The sequence below is a fragment of the Aristolochia californica genome, unplaced genomic scaffold, assembly GCF_029961685.1.
Source record: "Aristolochia californica isolate CCGP_79_NKW_82.1479 unplaced genomic scaffold, dmAriCali1.0.hap1 SCAF_8, whole genome shotgun sequence".
In the NCBI taxonomy this organism is placed as follows: Eukaryota; Viridiplantae; Streptophyta; class Magnoliopsida; order Piperales; family Aristolochiaceae; genus Aristolochia; species Aristolochia californica.
In genome coordinates, this window is record NW_027182279.1 from 32076076 (window position 1) to 32085944 (window position 9869).

Here is a 9869-nt window from a genome sequence, read left to right on the forward strand (position 1 = left end):
TTGGAGATAAAAGGCCACAATATGTTATATGCTCTCACATGCTTTGTATATATTAGGCATAGTTTGTAAGGTTGACAAGGAACAAATTTAGAAGGGTGATGAATAAGTTTGTTAACTTTTGCTTTTAATTTTAAATGGTTTTGCTTAATTCCTATTTATGTATTTGTTTCTTCAATTAATCCAATGTGTAAAACTAAATATATAGTTTAAAACCAATTTCACAGTTTACATTTATGCATAGTGATCAAGGTACAAGCCGGAGTAATCCCATAGAAAGTACACATATACAATATTTTTAGGTAGTTCATAATTCTTTCACAGATTGCTAGTCCCCCTCCCAAGATGTTTTAGCACCTTGAAACTCCGTTAAGTTGGGGTTGGCGTAGGATATTTACAATAAATCGTCTTTAAGGCCAATTATAATACTAGCCATGCAAGGACTTACAACAATTCACTAAGCTCACTAGCCTAACCCGCAAAGGGTTTTTCCAATAGCTAAATAGGGTGGTCTAGCCTAGACTTTCACAAATTTGCAACAACTCACTAGGCACATCAACTTCAACCTACAAAAAGAGTTTCAACACCGCCTACCTACAAGGTCTTATGCCTCACACAACAACAAACACAACTTTCCAACTTCTATTCTCAACCACGATAATTTTTCTCAAATAATTTTGGAATTAGGACGATTTTACCTATTCAAAGTTTGACCCAATTGCAAATGATTACTTGCTTAGAATATAGTCCAATGTAAATTACATGTTAATAGATAGATTTTAACAATCTAAACACAAGCAAATAAGTACACCAACTCTAAGTACTTACCCATGTAATTAGAAACTTAAAATATCCATTAATGACAGATTTAAAAATATAATCAAGTCAATATAATCTTCAATGACTTGATTAAAAAGTGTAGTCTCCATGTAAATTCGAGATTGGTTTTAATTGAAAACTAGGTAATGCACATACAACTACCTAATGTAATGATTGAAATATCTCAAAGTATATGCATGTCAAATACTTAGATTTGATCCACATTTTAATACTTAAGAAAGGCCCTTTCAAATACCCCACTAAAACAACATACAAACATGTATTGATATTATTGATGCTCCAAAATTGATTTCAAATGGTTGTCAACCGCACAACTATTCACAATGTTATGATTGATTCAAATATGAACTTAAAATAACTTGGCACACATTTAAAAAGTTGAAATATAAGCATTCCATAAGGATTTAAATGATCAAGTAAAAAAATACATAGGTCAATGAAAAAAATTATCGAGTTTGGCTTCCTTTCAAGCTTTAGAGGAGGTAAAAAACTCCTTGAATCATGCGGTAGGGCTTAGGAGGTTTGGTTTTTCACTATGATGAGAGAGAAAGTTTGTTCGGGCTGTGTTTGGGTTAAATAGCACGAGTTCCAACATTCAAAAAATTAGTTATTATAGCTAGAAAATGACTTTTTTGTATTTTAGAAATAATGGGTTAACAAAGGTTAATTTTTTTTAAAAATATATTAAATTCTTTTTTTGATGTTGAACACAATAATAGGTCACTAGTAAAATTTTGAAACTTAAAGCTCCTAAAACTGAGCTTGAAATATTGTAGAATATATTTTTTGTGCAACACAACAACAATTTTAGAATGTGGCCAACTTCTTTCATTGTGTTTGACCTCTTACGATGTTTTCACTTCCTCCTATTGAAGAATTTGACTCCTTTGTACCTTAAACTTGATCTTTGCAGTGGTCAACTTTTTTTATCATTTTTACTCTTTTACCCTCTTTTGGGTTGGTCATCCTGAAGTTTGGGCAAACATTCCTCAGTAGAGTCTCTTTTCTCTCTTATTTGGACAAATGGTGTTGCAAGCTGTTTAACGATGAACTGCTTGCTAACCCTTTTTGTATGAGCCATTTGGGAAGACCATGGCCGGTCAAAAGGATATGTTACCATAAATCTCTTTTGAGGCCTTTTGAGGTAAGAGGCATACTTTATGTATATCATTAGTAACTTTGAGTATTTGTTATAATAAAAAAATATCTCAATGAAGATCTTGAGATCTACAATCTCCCCCTGTTTATAATGATAAACAATCATAAGTGATTTCTATGGAGTTTTTATCTGAATTCAATTTTCCTTGGGAACTTTCTTTCTAGGTTGCCCAATGGTTCATTCGTTCTCCCTAAACACACCATGCCTTATCTCTAAAACCGATTTTAGAGATAAGTATCACATTTCAAATATGCATCTAATATAAGAATGTTAAAATAAAAAGTAATATTTGACTCATTTCAAATGTGTTTTGAAGCTTTTAAATCAAAATCATAATAAATTGACTTACGAAATAAAGGAGAATTTCTAGTCTTGAGAAATAAATATATTGCAAGAATATGATAAAAAAATAATATATCTACTAAAATAACTTTACTAATGGAATTTAGAAGAAAAAAAATTATTTTCTCATAAATTCCGTTATGTTACTTGATTATCACATTCCAAAAAAGGAGACCTTCCCCTCCAATTGGCTTTATTGACGCAAACGAGCATTAGGGGGCTTCCCCTACCCCAACCCTCAAATAAGGAAGGGGAAGGCCAACCCCATCTATCGACAATGTTCTCGTCAACACGCAAAGAGAGGAGGGGCATACCTCCTTCTCTATTTCATGTAAGTCCTACATGTGGTCTTGATTGTGTCAATATCAATTATTTATGCACAAAGTTGATTTTTTACAACACGAAATTTTAAGAGGGTTGAATTGTATATTTAGATAAATAAATTTCATCTTCATATGATTAGTCAATAAAAAAAATTGAATCAAGCTAGGGGAGGCTGATTTCTCTATTGATACCTAAACGAGCTTAAAGATGGAAGACTCCAAAATGGTGGAATAAAATCCATCCAGCCCCAAAGCGGCGGAACCCTAAGTGTCTTAAAAGTAATTACAAATGATTTGCTCATGATATGGCCTGGGCCGTGAGCTAAACAGACTTCCAATCCCCTTCTTCCCTTTCATTACAAGACAAAATCCAACACCCACGTCAGGACAATTGCAAGGCCGGCCACGTCACTTGCCACCCAAACCAGAAACAAAACCAGACTCCTCCTCTGTAATCTTCTGCAGTCTCTTCAATCCTATATCTTCCCCTCTTCTGCAGCCTCTCCATCCTATATCTTCTCCTCTTCTCCTTGTTTTTCTTCTTCTTCTTCTTCTTCTTCGGCTGAGAGGTGAGAACAAGAGCGAGAGGAGACTTTGATGGATTATCTGTTACCCGCCCCTGCTCTAAGAGTTAAAATCTTCTACAACTGAAAAGCTGAGACGGCTCTGGGCTTTACTTCGCATAATTTGACTCGAGAGTGAGTTTTTGGGATGTGGGTTTTCTTTTTGGTTTTCATCAGAAGAACTAAAAATCCTTAAAAGCTGAACTATCGATTTTCTTGATCCAGTTGCAGAATTCACCCGAAATATGCAGAGCTAGCTTCTGTGATGGCTCTTTTCCCTAGGCTTTCAGTGGTGGGGGACTTGTCTCTTTCTTCTTCTGCCCCACCTCTACCGTCTGCTCCCTTCTGAAATTCCTTTCTCTCTCTCTCTCTCTCTCTCTCTCTCTCTCTCTCATAGCATACTCAGTAAGTGCAAAAAGATTATCAGCAAACACAATGATCTTATCACCGCGCTGTTGTTCATGAAACTGGATAAGAAACTCACATGCCCTGAATTTATTTTGGTTCATTACATATAAAGCCTGAAAGAACAAAGACCGTTGCAAAGAAATAAATAAGACCACAATTTTATTCAGAAAATAAAATATAAGAACAGTTAAGCAGGAAAGAAGAGTAACTAATAGAAATACTCTTTGGGTGAAGCAAACTGTTAACATCCTAAAAATAAGAGCATGATGACATAAACACAGTATCAATGTATTTTTTAATAACAAACCAATTAGTTTATGACGGTGCATTTCCATGATTTTAGTGTGAAATACCCCAGTACAACAAATAAAACTGCAAAGATTGTACTTGTTCAATACCAAAATCATGGCATACTCATCTGAAGGGTGAACTTCTACATATGCTGACTCCTACCAAAAGAGAGATCTAAGTTGGTTGAAGTCAAAATCAAGTTACTTCAACACTATGGGCAATTCATTAACGAAGTCAGCTTCATGCAGATTAAATTAATAAACCCATCCACTAGAAAAAATAAAGTACATTTAGCTAGTCATTTTAAAATGTAAATTCACTTAAATTAGTCTAGGAACCAGGACTATTAACACTTCAAAATTGTTGGAAAATTGTAATGTCACTAAAAATTGCATTGTCAATTGATCTACACTTAAAGATGTAAAATTACTATATGCTAAGAGGCACAAGCTCTCACAATGCATAACAGCTGTCAATAAAAAATATAGGACATAACATATTTCATAGTTAAGGCAATCAAAATCACAAACTGTTTTTTTACATAACCAAATTTATGAATAATCTAGAAAGGTGAAAATACAAACGAGTGCAAAGAGCATATGTAACTAACCTATTTTTTTTTTTTAGAATTTTATTTCTTCAAATATTCTAAAAAAAAACTCTTTTGTCATTGGACACCATACTTCAGCACACTGGACATTTGCAATGAACCCTCCTTTTACAAGATCCAACCAGTTTGCTTCACATAATTTAGGGCCAATAAGGAAGTTCAAATCTGTGATACGTTCATCCTCTCTCACGAGGGTTGCTGTGGTATGAAGTTTGAAAGTCAGTTCCTAGCAAATATGAAGAGTGAAGACAACATTCTTTAAGAAGGGCAGATCCAAAATCCATCAAATACCAATACTGACCAGTTAGCCCAAGTTTACAATGAGATTTAGTGATACTAATGACCTTCTGAAACATATGTGCAGGGACAACATGCACCTGAAAACACCGTTTGAAACCCAAATAAAAGGAAACAGTAAGAAAAATTCAATTAGAAAGCACAAGAAGTAGGTAGATAATCTCCAAAGTAAAGAATGTGTAAATCAACAGTGTGAAAGAGTTTAAATTTAGTGAAATATTTATTTAAGAGCACCAAGATCATATATCCATGTCAGGAACTGCTTAACCTCACAAGCCTAGTGTGCAATCCACGTCCAATAGTGACAACACACAATTCGCTAATCAAAATGATCAAGAAAGGATGCTGCATAAATGCACTTTGTATATACAACAAACAACTTAGCTATGCTGAAGCAGTTGCTCCGAAAATCATCCACTTAAGAACCTATACTCAGTAAGAGGGTCTAGGTCATAGTTCAAAATAGTTTTCCCTCATGGTCTAACAACTAAAATTATCTAATAGGTGAGAGTTTTGGATCATAGTCCATACTCTATTTCATATTTTATGTCGCTTTTTGCCATTGACATCAATTTTTCCTTTCTTCCATTAAACACCTACTATAATTCCAAAGCATACACGTATAACTAAAATATAGCTTTACACAAGAAATGTACCTCATCCATGAGAAGCAAACCCCATTCTCGATTTCTTATCTCCTCAATTATCTTCTCAGACTCTTCAAACCTTTTCCCGCCAAAAGCAACCATGTTATAAGTTGTACAACCACACCAGCATTACCACGAAATCTCTCTTTACTATCATAAGTGAAACGACATATCTGATCATCTCGAATAGTAGACCACAACTTGAATTGGAAGGCCCACTGGTCTACAGAAATAGCATTTGTTGCTAAATAGAGGCAACTCTTTCGTATTCGACAGGCTGCAGAGACACCAACAAGAGACTTCCCGGCCCCACAAGGAAGAACTATAATTCTAGATCTTGCTCTTCCTGCAATTTACTACAAGTTCACCCTCATGCTGAAAAATCTATAATCGAAACAGAAAAGACCAAGCTACACAGAGAAGTAAAGAAAATAATCAAATCTCAACTTTAAGACACAAATGTTTAAAGAAAGGTGTGAACCTAGCATCCAATTTAAGAGATCATTTCTTAAATGAAAGCCTCTGGGTATACACATCCAAGGTGGTCTTCTTCAAAACCAACATTATTTCTAACAAGTGACTGACAATCGACAACTTGCACCCACCAATTGAGGGCTCATACCATGAAGAGGCTCGCTCATGTTAGAGCAAATTGACAGCCTCATCATTGCCACATTATTCAATCCTCTAGATAGGACAAACTCCTACATAACTCAGCAGCATGATGTCTTTGAAAGTGCAAGCATGTGGTAGCATTGACCAACCAACTCTAGGCCACCTCTTGGGTGGTACATTCAAAGCTGGCACCCTCAAAATAGCAAATAATCGAGCCACACAGGTTCTCGACAGTGCATCTACAAGGTCAAGTAATATAAGAAGAAAAGTTCAAATATAAATGTACAACAAATCAATATGCTTGGACAAGATGCAGAACACCAATTAGTAAAATGTAGTTCAACTAATTTGTGGCAGAAAACACTAAAACCAAGGCACAACAAGAATTTTTTTTCAACGACAACAAGTAAAAAGAAAGAATTTATTAAGAAATACATGGAACAGCCAGACTATTTGATATGAGAAAATGAAAGCAAATGTAGAAAAGGATTATCAAGAATGGATATGATAATATTATGCTTCATTAACATATTCTTGATATAGAATCTTATATGATATAGATCGCGATATAAGATATCACCAAGCACTATGTCAGTACAACAACTCCAAATGACTGGCAACCACAATGGAAGTTCTGAAATTAAAATTTTTTCATCCAATAGCATCACCACCAAAGTTCCTGATAAGTTACTTTAAATAGACCATGTCAGACATTTGGTATTCCACACTACAAAAGAGAGCAGTCTACTTCCAACTACATGATTCTTTAAATTTTTGGTAATAGAAAAATCAGTTGAAATTGCACCTATCATGATGGAGATGTCCACTAGTAAGCATGATTATGTTTGGCCTATGTGACAATCAGTACCAAGATGAAGTAAGATTATACATGAAATTGGAAGAAATCATGGATAACCAATGTGTGTAATATCTAGTTCTAGTGCACTGGCCAATGTAGCCTCTCTGAGAATTCTACACATTGTCTTCAACAGTCTCAACTATTTTGCTGGAGAGTTATATTGACATGAAAAATATTGTCTTACAATAGGCCTCACCATTTCCAAACATTTTACTGAGACTCTTTTCCTGGTATGGGCGTGGCTGAGCCTGAGGCTTCAATTCCATGTTTAAGTCAGGGTTCACCTGCAGTTAGCAACATCAAGTCAACAACATACCCATGATGTGTGACAAGGAACAAAACTGGCAGAACATCAAGCATTTGTGAGAAATAAAGCTTACTGTATCATTTCTGAAGTCATACTCCTCCAACATGGGATAATTTAATGCATTTGGTAAGCACCTTTGCTTGACACTTTCAACCTGTAAATGTGAAGTTAGGTCAAAAAAATTATAACCACTAATCACTTAAATATACATCATCATTCATAGACCACCCTACCTGAGCAGGATCTATTTCAAAAGAATGGGTTTCTTTCTATTCAGCTACTGCTGCCACATCAGCACCAGTGAACAACTTCTGATGACCACCACCATCCATTTCACTCAAAGCTTTGCTAACTGTAAATACATCACTTCCTTGTGAACCCTAAACAGTAGATCAAGAGTTTGCATCACCATCAGAATTGTGTCAAAGTTCTCATGATCTATCATAGAAACTTAACCATTTATCTGAAGGTTTAGCCATAGTGACAAATAATCTTTCCATGCTGTAGTGTGATAGTGGCTTTGGAGATGATAGTTTTGATTCACTATGCAGGAAAAAAATGATTAAATTATTTAACAACGCAATTTTTTTTTCAAAAGAGATGTTCAAACTCCACTTCCCTTCTATGAAAAAGAAAAAGAGTAGAAGTTATTTTCTTCCACTGTAACAAGCAAACAACTTCATGATTTAAATGGTAAATGCAACCATTTTGAATAATAGTAAAATATGTAAAGAATAGGCATATAGATGAATCCATAGAAACTCCTATGTAAATTTTATGTCACTCACCAAAAAGATAAGAGAAAAGACTAAAAATAAAAAGGCACAACTCAGAATAACACCTTAGAAAAATATAGTGGACATGCATGAAGAAAATAACAGCAAAATAAATTACCTCATTGGAATAAATTCTCTCTTTAGATATAACCTTGTCCTTCAGCAAAGTCTTCAGCACTTGCAAGTATCATATAAAGCATAAGTTCCAAATTCCCCTCATCACCATAAGAATAATAATAATGATAATAACAACATCAACAATACTAATAAACCACTTGTGATAGAATACGAGACCAAATTCGCACCTCCGGGAAAGGGGACTCCACAAAGTACCGGTTCTTCTTAAGTACAAGTTTTACTTAACCATAATTAGAAGTTGAAGCATAAATGAAATCAATCATTTCTTTAGGGAGCTTAGTCTTTGATAGCTTGTTAAAAATAGTAATTATAGTTTCAGTCTCGAGCCCAACAGAAACAGCAGCATACAAGGAATGAGGCGCCAAGTTATACTCATGCATAGACTCTGGCCTGCACAACATTTTTCCAACAAAATGAAAATGAGCAACCACACAGAGTTTTAAGTAGAAGAAAATAGAAGGACATCTTAAATACTAGCAAATGGGCTTAGCAATTGCAATGAGGAAATCATAGGCTTGCTTATACAACGGTGATAATGTCTCAAGAAAGATCCGGCCATCAGCGCAAGCCCATAAAGGGCGGTTTGCATGATCAGGCTTTAATTTGAGTTTAGAAAATCCCCTCTTTGTCAGTTTGCATTCATCTTCATAATCCATATTCCGTACCCATAAACACAATTCAAGCACCTAAAGTAAAATAAAACTAAAAAGCTAAAACAAAACAAAAAAATGAATAAAAGTAATACCTTCACGACGATCCTCATCAAAATCTTCAGCATAATCAACATCATCATCAACAACAGCAATTCGATAATCCTCCTGCCAAGAAAAAACAATCAGGGGAAGAGTAGGAGAGCAACCAAATACAGAACGAGAGTTGGGGTTTTCAAAATTATAAAACCTTAGAGGAAGTCCTAAGCTTCTTACTCGGCTGACCTTTTTCCCCTGCAAATGAAGAGACATGAAGACATTTCAGTTCGCAGAGAATTGAACCATAGGATTGAATAATTAGGAGAAAGAAAGAAAGTAGTACCATGTGTTGTCTTTTTAGTCTTTTCTATCCAGTCTCTTTTCTAAATAGTCTTTTTTGTCTTTTCTATCCAGTATCTTTTCTAAATTAATAGTCTATTTGCCATCAAGTGTTGTCAAATTATGGATGGCTTCTGAATCGAAATCAAAGTTTTCATGTTCATCTTGGGAATAACACTGAATAGTCTGAGTTCCAATTCTTGTGGATCCAGTTTTACTGGAAGCATCTGAATCGTTCTTCTCATAACCTTGTTCTTTTAAGTATTCTTCAAAATATTCTTTCATCATCTTCTTGATTTCCTCTAGGTTTGTATACTGCTTTTCTGTAGGCTCTATCTGCTGTTTGTCTTTCTTTTTCTCTTCTGACATTTTTGGCAAATGTCCAGCCATCAACGGTCTTGATGAGTCTTTATCGGCTGCCGTTTGAGTCGGACTAGCTAGTGAAAACCCTTCACTAGTAGGGATCTGGTTACAAATAGTACCTATTGCCCTGGTTTATAGTCTTCTGTTTTCTTCTTCCAATTATTTGATGTATCCTTTTAGGAAGTCATTTTTCTCTTCTAGAAGTCTTCTTTTCTCGTTCAGTCTTTGTATGGTTCTGGCTAAGGTTTCACAAAGGTCACTGAAAATAATTCTTTTATTATCCTTGGCAACACCATAGGATACTTG

The 9869-nt window shown here is 34.9% G+C and overlaps 1 pseudogene; it reads right to left on the reverse strand.

Moving 5' to 3' along the window:
* Positions 1–463: 463 nt before the first annotated feature.
* LOC137938416 (general transcription and DNA repair factor IIH helicase/translocase subunit XPB1-like) lies at positions 464–9590 on the reverse strand (annotated as a pseudogene).
* Between the last annotated feature and the right edge of the window lie 279 nt (positions 9591–9869).